The 9,467-nt window shown below is 50.2% G+C and overlaps 1 long non-coding RNA gene across 3 annotated transcripts; it reads right to left on the bottom strand.

Annotated features, from left to right (window-relative positions):
- Positions 1-4,473: 4,473 nt before the first annotated feature.
- On the bottom strand, positions 4,474-9,452 carry LOC128577695 (uncharacterized). 3 transcript variants are annotated; one of them, XR_008377614.1, is made up of 4 exons: positions 9,267-9,452; positions 7,956-7,997; positions 5,878-6,565; positions 4,474-5,094 (listed from the first exon to the last, which is right to left on the bottom strand). It is a non-coding gene; the product is annotated as an uncharacterized LOC128577695 (long non-coding RNA). The 3 variants fall into 3 exon arrangements; XR_008377612.1 differs by having other exon boundaries at positions 4,474-6,565; positions 9,267-9,451; XR_008377613.1 differs by having other exon boundaries at positions 4,474-6,482; positions 9,267-9,448.
- Between the last annotated feature and the right edge of the window lie 15 nt (positions 9,453-9,467).

The following is a 9,467-nucleotide window of genomic DNA, read 5'->3' as shown; positions in this document are numbered from 1 at the left end:
ATTGCACTGTGCTAGGCACCAGCTGACCACTTAACATAAATCATGCTTTTCTCTGTCCACCAGAATACCCGTGGGTCTTCGATGGGCAAGGACAGTATATGAACCTTCCCCAACCCAGGTTCCTCAACCGAGTGGTGGCTGCTCAACAAAAAAGAAGTCAATGATTAAATGATGGGATTCTAGGCATTAGACAGGGGGAGATGTTTGGGTGAGTGTAGATAAGCAGGAGACAACAGGTGGGTTCTTAACACAGTGAACGTCTCACCAAGCGTTTATTAAGCCCTGACTGTCTTCAGAGCTCTACGGGAAGTGCTGGAGATGCAAGACTGGGTTCCGGTTGTCCTGGGGGAGCACACCTGCACTCAGGGCATCAGAGATGGGCCAGCGTGTGTGCGTCCCCCAGGTGGATGCAGCTCACCAGCTGGGCACACGACAGCCTCAGTCCCTGATTCCACAGCCTTGTTGCTGGTTATGCCCGTGGGCAGATGGCCCTGTCCTAGTCCAGGTCTCCTGGTGGGGGATAGAGCCAGGGAGATGTCTATGCTCCTTCAGTCTGCATGAAGACCTCTGGCAACTGTAGAGCCCCACACGCGACCCTCCCCATGCCCTGTAAAGCTGAATTCGGCACTGAGAAGGCAGGGGCAGTTCTACTCCCCAGGGATGGGGAGGATGAGAGTAAGGAACAGCTGGGAAATTGGTGTCCCTGTATCAGCTCTTCATCTGTGCCACGTACCCCTATCCTGCCTCTGGCACAACACTTTAAACCCCTTCCCAGTCTCCTTCATCTACCTCTGATTCACTCACTCACTCACTCACTCGCAAAGGATCTACAGGTGCCCTGTTCAGGGCAAAGGACCTAGAGGAAGCCAGGTGTCCACAGGGCCTCCTGACTGCATTTGCTCAGGAGGCCGAAGCAGTGCTGTTCAGGGCAGATAGGATAGGATGTCACCAAGCGGTCCGTGGAGGTTGTGGGATGCCTGGCCCTAGTGGCCTCTAGCACTCCTGTGAGCAGCACAGGCCCATCCTCCTGTTTCACCTGGGCAGACACCCCCTCTCCACACTGAGCAGTGGCTCCTCAGCACAGGAGCAGCTGGGGCCTTAGTCAAAGCGGGAGTCCCCTTGGAGGACGGCATGGCTCCCCTCAAACCTAGAATGTATCTCCACTATCATTGCCCAGAAATGGCCTCTGATGGCAGAACCTGGGGTCTTCCTTCCCCCTGGAAGAGGTGCCTGACCCAGGGTCCTGAGGGAGGGGCTAACTCACTACCCTAAATCTCATCCTGCCCACACTTCCTTTCATTCTCTCTGTCTCACTCATGAGACTCGGTGGTACATCACTGTGGCTCTGTTCTAACATGTGTCCTGTACGGGGTGACTTTTTGCATGTCGCTAAGGCAAGATGTCATTCCAGGGTCTGTGTCCATATTTGACCTTTTAGGAGGTCCGTGGCACAGGTTGTGAGGTCTCTGAGCTGCTTCCAGTCTTCGTCCAGGCCACGAGGTCTCTGACCTGGGCCTTGTGTCCAGAGAGAAGAGTTCCCTGGGCTGGTTAAGGGTCTTTCTCCCAGTGTTGTGATGTATCTGATCCGTTTTAGGTGCTGTGTATAGAATGCAAGTTATCAGTGCAGTTCTCCTTCTGTATTTAAAGAAGTAGAGCTTGAGCTGTCCTGAGGGTCTGTCAAGGAAGTGACATATTTGAGTCCCTTAGGGCTCCATATCCCATAAGAGGAGGTGGCTGTGACCCCTTGAGGGCTTCGCCTCCTGGTGTGACCTCTCTGGCCTGGTTGCAAATTTGCATCCCAGGGATTGGGGTTGCTGACGTTTTGAGGGGTTTACTGTGTCTCAGGTTGCAAATTCTGGGCTGTGTGTGTTTGTGTACCCCACACTGAGGTGTCTTTCGTGTGTGCTGCACATTAACGTGTGCCCAAGGTCTCTGTCTTCCCTGTCCCAGTCCTCTCAGCTGTTTATGTGTGTGCTTCCCAGGCTGTGTGCTCTAAGATTTTGTGGGCTTCTGGGTCCAGGGTTTGAGGACTGCAAGGTAATTGGGCTACTGTGTCACAGGTTCTGAAGTTAATAAAATGCATGTGGGCATTCTAGAATCTGATGTCTCTGATCTCGTTCATTGGATTCCTCTGAGGAGTTTGAGTTCTGTGAATTGTTCAATGCTGTGTCTACAGTCTTGACACGTAGAAGCTTGCTCTTTCCTGAGTTGGTTTTCGGATTCCATTTGTTGTTGGGGGCATTTTGGTTTTGTGACAGCCAGTGTGAGGTCCCAGAAGTATTTGGGAGTCTTGGTCCAGGGTAGGATGTTTCAGAACTGCGTCCCACAGTGAGGTCTGGTCTGTCTTTGGTTCTACGTGTCAGGAATTGAAATGGCTAAGATATTTGGGGGGATTATCTCAAGATGAGAAGACATCACAGAGCAAAGTTTCAGGCATGAGCTGCTTGTGACCTCCTTCTGATGTTTCAGTCTGACAACTGTCCAGAAAGACAGTGTGAGACTGTCCTGAATTGAATGTCTTGAGAATTTGTCCACTCCAGCTCCCCACATCCCAGCTTCGCCATCACTCTCCCCCAGGGCAGGAATCATGCCACTGTCACAGGGTTTCCCTCAACCCTGCCTGTAAAAATCTCATCGTGGGGAAGAATTTATCCTGCACCTCTGACAAAAGACTCAGAGCAGGGATCCCCTCTCTCGGGATCAGCGCCCACCCATCTTGTCCTCCATTGTGTGGTCTGTGTGCTGCCAGACCTCACTGACAGCCAGAAAATAACCTGGAAGTGACTTCCAGGTTGCAGCTCTACAGAACACACACTTCCAAGCCTGGATCCCCTCTGCCCTGGTGGGATGGTAGGAGATTCTAACTCTTTGGATCACCTGTCCAAACCTTAACTTGACCTTCACATGATGCGGTTCTAAAGAACTGCATCTCAGCCGTTTCCCCAAGTCACACACATTCTCTGAAAGCAGAATTCAGGGCTGGGGTGGGAGGGGATGCAGGTGAACCCAATCTCCAGCTAGGGAAAACATATGCACCCGAGACTGTCTCAGTTGGAATGTAGGAGCAATGTGTGCAGACCATTCAGTAGAAATGTGTTTGAGCTGAGCAATTAACCTATCCCATCTCCAAGAAACACATGCATGCCTTCTATTACCTTGTGAGGACCTTTGTGACGCACTCTGCACCACAAGGCAAGGATTCAGAGTGAGAAAAAGCATTGTTCCTTTTCTGGAAACATACAACCGGAGACAAGCCAGACAGGTGTGTAACTTCCCTTGCCCTTCCATAAATTGCACACGTTGGGCTCACCTGGCATGTGGAGTTGAGTTTTTCTGCCACCGCTGGGCTGGTGTTTTAAGCTGCTTTCAATAGAGCAGGAAGCTTTGTCCTCCCTACTAAGCGCTGTTTTGTAATACACCCTTTATCTGATGTAAACCAACCCCTTTCTTCATTTTCATGTGTTCCCAAGCCTGGGAAGGCTCAACGCCTCTGCAGCAAGGCTGTCAGGCAAGAGCACCCCTGTCTCCCCAGTGCTGGGAAAACATCCTTCTCGTTGACATGTTAGCTCTTCAGAAACTCTCCTTCCTGCCTGAGCCCTGCTGTGGTCATGGTCATGGCCCCGCTGGTCAGTTCTTTGGCCAGGTGAAGCCTGGGACACCTCCTACCCTGAGGCGGGCAGGGGAAAGGGAGGTCACTCCCCAAGGGAACACATCAGAGCATTTCTAGCTTCTCCTGAAATGTTCTCTAAAATGCAGTAAGGGACATATCAAATGTTGATGAGTTAGTTCAGAACCCTTTACATCAAAGCATGCTGAGCCAATGCTTGGTAACAGACATGGAAATCATCCTGCAGGGAGGTGAGTGGCAGGAAGTAGGATGTCGACCACAATGGGAGCAAGTCAGCTGAAACACTGGGCGTGTGTGTGTAGGAGGAGGGGTACACTGGTACCTTTCTCCTCCTTTTTGAAAGAGGATGTTTTAAAAAATAAAAAGCTTACAAGTGAAAATAACTGGAGGAAAAAGCAGCTATACACACAACGAGACTGAAGCATTTCACACTGGCCTAATCAAATTAATCACAAACATTGATCAATCGCTGAAGTGTTTTCGTAAATTGCTACAATTTGTTTTCAGTAGTTGAACATATCAAGAAATAACTTGAAGCTCCAAAGTAAAGCCACAATAGTGAACAAATCTCAATACCTGAAAACTGTTTGGGTTTAAAATCAAGCTCAAAGTCGAGGCCCTCTCATTCAGATCACAGCAGTTGAGGGGCAGCAGTTGTGCCTGACACCAATGCAGCTTCGGCCAGAAGGGGACTATGCCTGAGCACTCCAAAGGCTCCATCACATGGGGGAGAACCAGACCCTGCTCGAGGATTTGGCATAGACACATCAGTGAACCTAATCAACTGAAAGCCCTTCCCTGGATCTCACATTGCTCCAAGGGTAAGCCATAGGTGGCAGACAATAAATGCTCCATGTGGTAATTTAATAAACTGGACAGTACAGTAGAAGGTGATGCCGGCAGTGCAAAGAAAGAAACATGTAGATCGTGGTAACAGACTCGGGAATGCAGGGAGGAACTGGGTGAGCCTCAGATGAAACTGTTAAACAAAGCAACCTGGGGAGGCTACATTGAGAAGGTGACATTTTGACAAAGTCGTGAATGGGGTGAAGAGTCAGCCAATTATTTCAGATAATGTGGGGACAGGGCTTTCCAGACAGAGGGGACAGCTGGGAAGAGCCTGCTGGCACAGCAAAGACACTATTACAAGGATGTCAGTGCAGCTGGAAGCAGGAGTGAGGGCTGAACGGGGATGGGAAGTGACAGGGATAGGATCCTGCTGTACCGACTAAGTTTCTGGTCGGTCAGCCAGACCAAAAAGGACACCCAAGGGGCACAGATACTGAGGGCAGGTCTGTGTGGCACAGCCAAGTTCAGGCAAAGCAGGGACGCAGGGGAAGAGCAGTCTGAGAACAAGATAGTTTGGGCAAATAGCCAGGAAATCCAGGTGAGGCTGACAGATGCCACCTGGACTTGACTCAACCTCTTCATCTGGTCTTCACGTCCTGGTCTCCTGTGCATCTGTGCTGAAGCCACAGAACCACATATTCAATTAGCAGGCCTGAATTCATTAAAACATCTTCCCAGGGAACAGATCCTTGGGGGTGGAGAGGAGGGGCTGCTAGGTGCACTGGCCACTGGGACTTGGGAAAATTTTTTTTTTTTTTTTTTTTGAGATAGCGTCTCACTCAGTCACCCTGAGGAGAGTGCTGTGGCATCACAGCTCACAGCAACCTCAAACTCTTGGGCTCAAGAGATCCTCTTGCCGCGGCCTCCCGAACAGCTGGGACTACGGCACCCAACACCACGCCTGGCTAATTTTCCTATTTTTAGTTGAGATTGGGGTCTCGCTCTTGCTCAGGCTGGTCTGGAACTCCTGAGTTCAAGAAATCCACCTGCCTCGGCCTCCCAGGGTGCTAGGATTACAGGCATGAGCCACCGTGCCTGGCTTGGGACTCGGGAAACTTTTGATGACTGACCACTACGGTTCCACTGGGAAGCTAGAGCTGAGCCTGACAGTGGAACAGATTGGCCAAGATGTTACCTAAAGAATGTTGTAGCCTCCTTTATTGTGAGTTCTGGAATTAGGGATGGGATAAAAGATACAATCCTCCTCCCTCACCCAAATGGAAGAGAATGTGACTACAGAGATGCCCTCTGTTCACTCCGTTCTCCTCTATCTAATTTCTACGCAGAAAAAACTGCTGCAATAACAGCTGCCCATTACTGACCAGCACCATGGCTCAAGGTCCTTCATTCACCCAACAGACACATCCCAAGAGCCAAATGGACACTGGGTCTCTACATACCGGATGTGGGTGGGGGATGCAGGGACGCACCAGGCTATCTCCTTGTGGGCAGATGACCCCCGCACTGCCCACAGTGTTGGGGAGGAGAGCAATGGCAGATCTCAACTCACAGTATCTTCAAAACACAGAGGGGAGCAACTTACTCCTCGCCTGAGGGGTCCATGTGAGAGAGGGTCTGGTCAGGACAGATTTCTCTGCCGTGGGGAGGGGAGGTTTGTGCAGTAGACCCTTTGATTATTCACACTTTGCACTTGAGAGCGCTGAGAACAAAGAACTCAACACAAGAGGAGCCTGGTTTCCATCTTTGGTTTTTGGAGTCTGATCAACTCCAGAGCCGTGTTGCAGCCACTAAAAACACTCTGCCTGGCTCTGTTTGTCTCCAGATTCACATTATCTGTTAAACGGAGTGAGGCTTATGGAGACATAATTTGGGGTTTGGATTGCAAAAGTCTCTTTCATGTGGCAAAGTACCTCTTCCAGAGTAGCCCTAGAAGTGAAAGTCCCGCTGGGCTGCAAACTCTGAGGCAAGCCTTTCACACCAGGGGAATCCAGGGAAGTTCCTCGGATGGTAGACACAGAGCATTTTAGGATCTTTCCAGGTGGCTCTGGCGGGCAATTCACAGGTGGACACAGTGTTGGAACGATGCTATCCCATCATGGGACAATACCTGCATCTCGGCAAGGGGAACTTAAGCAAAGTTTGTCGTGAACAATGTGTCAGTGGAGTGGACAAAGGTCTGGCTGTAGAGTCAAAGAGATTCCCCAGTACAGCCTTTTCAGTATCAGCTACCTGACCTCTTTCGGTTTGGGTCCTTGTCTGTAGACGGGGAGTCTGACACTTAACCTCTCCGAGTCTTTGGGAAATAAGAAGTGTACATGCACGGTACACAGTAAGTCCTCAGTAGCCAGGCTCCAGAAAGAGCCATTCACACAGTGCCATGTGTTAGGAACACATCAGTATGGAGGCAAGCACCCCAGGGTCCCAGAAAACCCTGCCCTCAGATTGTATTTCCCATTCATTGGCCCTTTTGGGGAATCTCAATGAATCTCTATCACGTGTCCTTCAGTAAAAATAGGGGACCCGGTGTGCCTTTTCATCTAGGTAGGTAAAATGGAAATGGTTCTCCTTAACCTGAGGTCTGAAGGTGAGCAGGCAGCAGGCAGAGGAGGAAAAAAGAAGTGCAAGCCAGACAGGTGTGAGGTTGTAGACATCAGAGAGACAGAGAAAGAGAGGACATGGTGTGGGCCATCTGACGAACAGAAAGAGGTTTAGATCGTCTGGAACGCTGAGTGTGAGGAGCAGCATCAGGAGGCATCTGCCACGGGTGAGGCATTTTAGGGTAGGTCAGGCCAGATGCGCCTAGTCCAAGAGGCCAGGCATTATCCTAAGGGCAGCAGGGAGGTCCTGCAGGATTTGGGCAGGGGAGAGATGACCCCACTAGGAGTTATGAAAGGTCCCTCAGGCACTGGGACAGAGAATGTGTGAGAAGGGGTCAAGGCAGGCAGCAAGACTAGCTACGATGGCCCTGGCAGTCATCAAGGAAAGAGATGAGGGTTTGAGTGGACTAGGGAACTTGCTGTTCTAATGGAGAGAAATAAATGTAAAGGCCTTATTTAGCCATGAGAGGTCGAAGTGGCCAGGTGTGGTGATTGTGGGGGTGATGACAGAAAGACGGCAATCAGGATGGCTTTAAAGGTCTCCGGCCTAAGCTATTAGGTAGAAGGTGGTGCTTTACACTGAGTTAGTGACCACTGGAGGAGGGACAGGTGTGCAGAGAATGGGGGTGGATGGGTACAGCTTGGGACATGTAGATTATTAGTTATTCTGGGACTCGAGCACCTTAAAACCTGAGTGACTTTGGGGAGCTGACCTAACTACCCTCTCTGTGCCCAAGAAACTTCATCTGTTAAGAGGAGAATGACAATAAATATTAGGAATAATGACTAATTTGTTGCATTTGTTCAGTAGAGGAAAATGTTCTTTTCAATATAGGAGAGTGGTGGTTTTCCTGTCAGGTTCTCCCAGATAAAATGGGAAATTGTCTACTTATTCATGTTATCAGCTTGATTTTACATACCTGCTCTTGAGCACTTTCACTGTTCAGCAGGCATCGCCAGTGCTAGAAAAAAATATGTAAATAAATTCAACGTATTAATCACACGCGTGTATTATCACGTGCAGTATGACAGCCCATCAGCCTCTCTTTTGAAGAAACCCTCCACTCCTCAAATACACTCATCTACCTCTTGTAGCCTATCTCTCCCTCCAGAGGGTGGGGTAGGGCCTTTGGGACCCTGGGTCTCTAACACTCTTCTCTCTGAAGTCACCTCCACTGGCCAGGGAGTTGTCTTGGATCCTTTGAGTACAGTCTGCCTTCCGGGTGGCAGTTGGCTCAGGATGTCTGCAGTTTAGGAGACATGACTGAGCCGGATGTGTGAATCTGGAAATGACAGGTGGGTGGCTGTATAGCAGCGGGGGTGTTGAAGACACCCGGATTTGAATCAAGCCTCCACTATTTATTCCTTGTGTGACTTTGGGCACTCTCTGGCTCAGATACGTCACTTGTAAAGTGAGGATGATGATACTATTCTGGGGTAATGTTTTTAACGAAAAAATTTTCATTTAGACCACAAAAAATATTAAGTTTTAAAAACTGTAACGTGCTGTTCGTGAATCGGTTACTTCCACAGGAAAAGGAGAATCTCTCTACTTATTCCTGCATGTGCCTTTGACAGGCATGAAAGATGCCTTGCTTATTTTTACCTTGTGCAGACAATGAGGAACTTCACCTGATAACTGAAATAAGCCACGGTAAATAAGGGCTGACCAAAAAGGATTACTCTTCTTCGTGTGACTTAGATAGAGGCTGCCGTCTGGCCACTCTGTGCCAGGACACTCCTGAGACTCCCAGAGGACAGGACACCCCACCCCCACCCCCGACCCGTCCACTTCTTGTTCTTTGTCTCATGAATGATCCATCATATCATGGAGATGGGAAGTTTGTCTTCCTGAAAGTAGCTACCCACAGAGATAAACATTCTCTGTTCGGCTGACTGAGACTTCCCCGGATACCAAAGCACCCTCCTCCGTAGACATCCCCGCTAAAACTTGTCTACGCCTTCCTATGAAAGTAACAGGCAAAAGCACCCCGCCCAGACTCTGTGATCGCCCTAATGCGGTAGCCTGAATAAGTTCGATTTCTTGGCATGTTTGATCTCTTTCTTTATGGGTTGCCCACGCACAGACCATCCGTAAATACACTAATTCAAAGAGCTGGGGCCACTTCTCACGTGTGCACTGAATGCCAGAACTCTCAGCCAGTCACCAGAGAAGTGGGCCTCCTCTGATCACTCTAGCCGGTTCCCACCCCCCTCGCCTGTGAAGTCACCTCCGACGCCTGTAATTTCTTCCCACGGCCCCAGGAAGCATTCGTCGCGTCCAGGAACCAGGCTCCCGGGAGGGCCGACCTCTACGCCTTCTCTCGGGAGAGCTGAGCCGGGCCTGGCCGGCCTGGGTCGCCACAATTCACCAGGCCGCCCACGCAGAGACGCCCACAACCCTCTCTCTCCCGGGGCGCCCTGCGGCCCGC

Source organism: Nycticebus coucang, chromosome X (genome assembly GCF_027406575.1).
Source record: "Nycticebus coucang isolate mNycCou1 chromosome X, mNycCou1.pri, whole genome shotgun sequence".
Lineage (NCBI taxonomy): Eukaryota > Metazoa > Chordata > Mammalia > Primates > Lorisidae > Nycticebus > Nycticebus coucang.
Note: the sequence above shows the minus strand (reverse complement) of the source record. Positions and strands in the feature narration are given on the sequence as shown.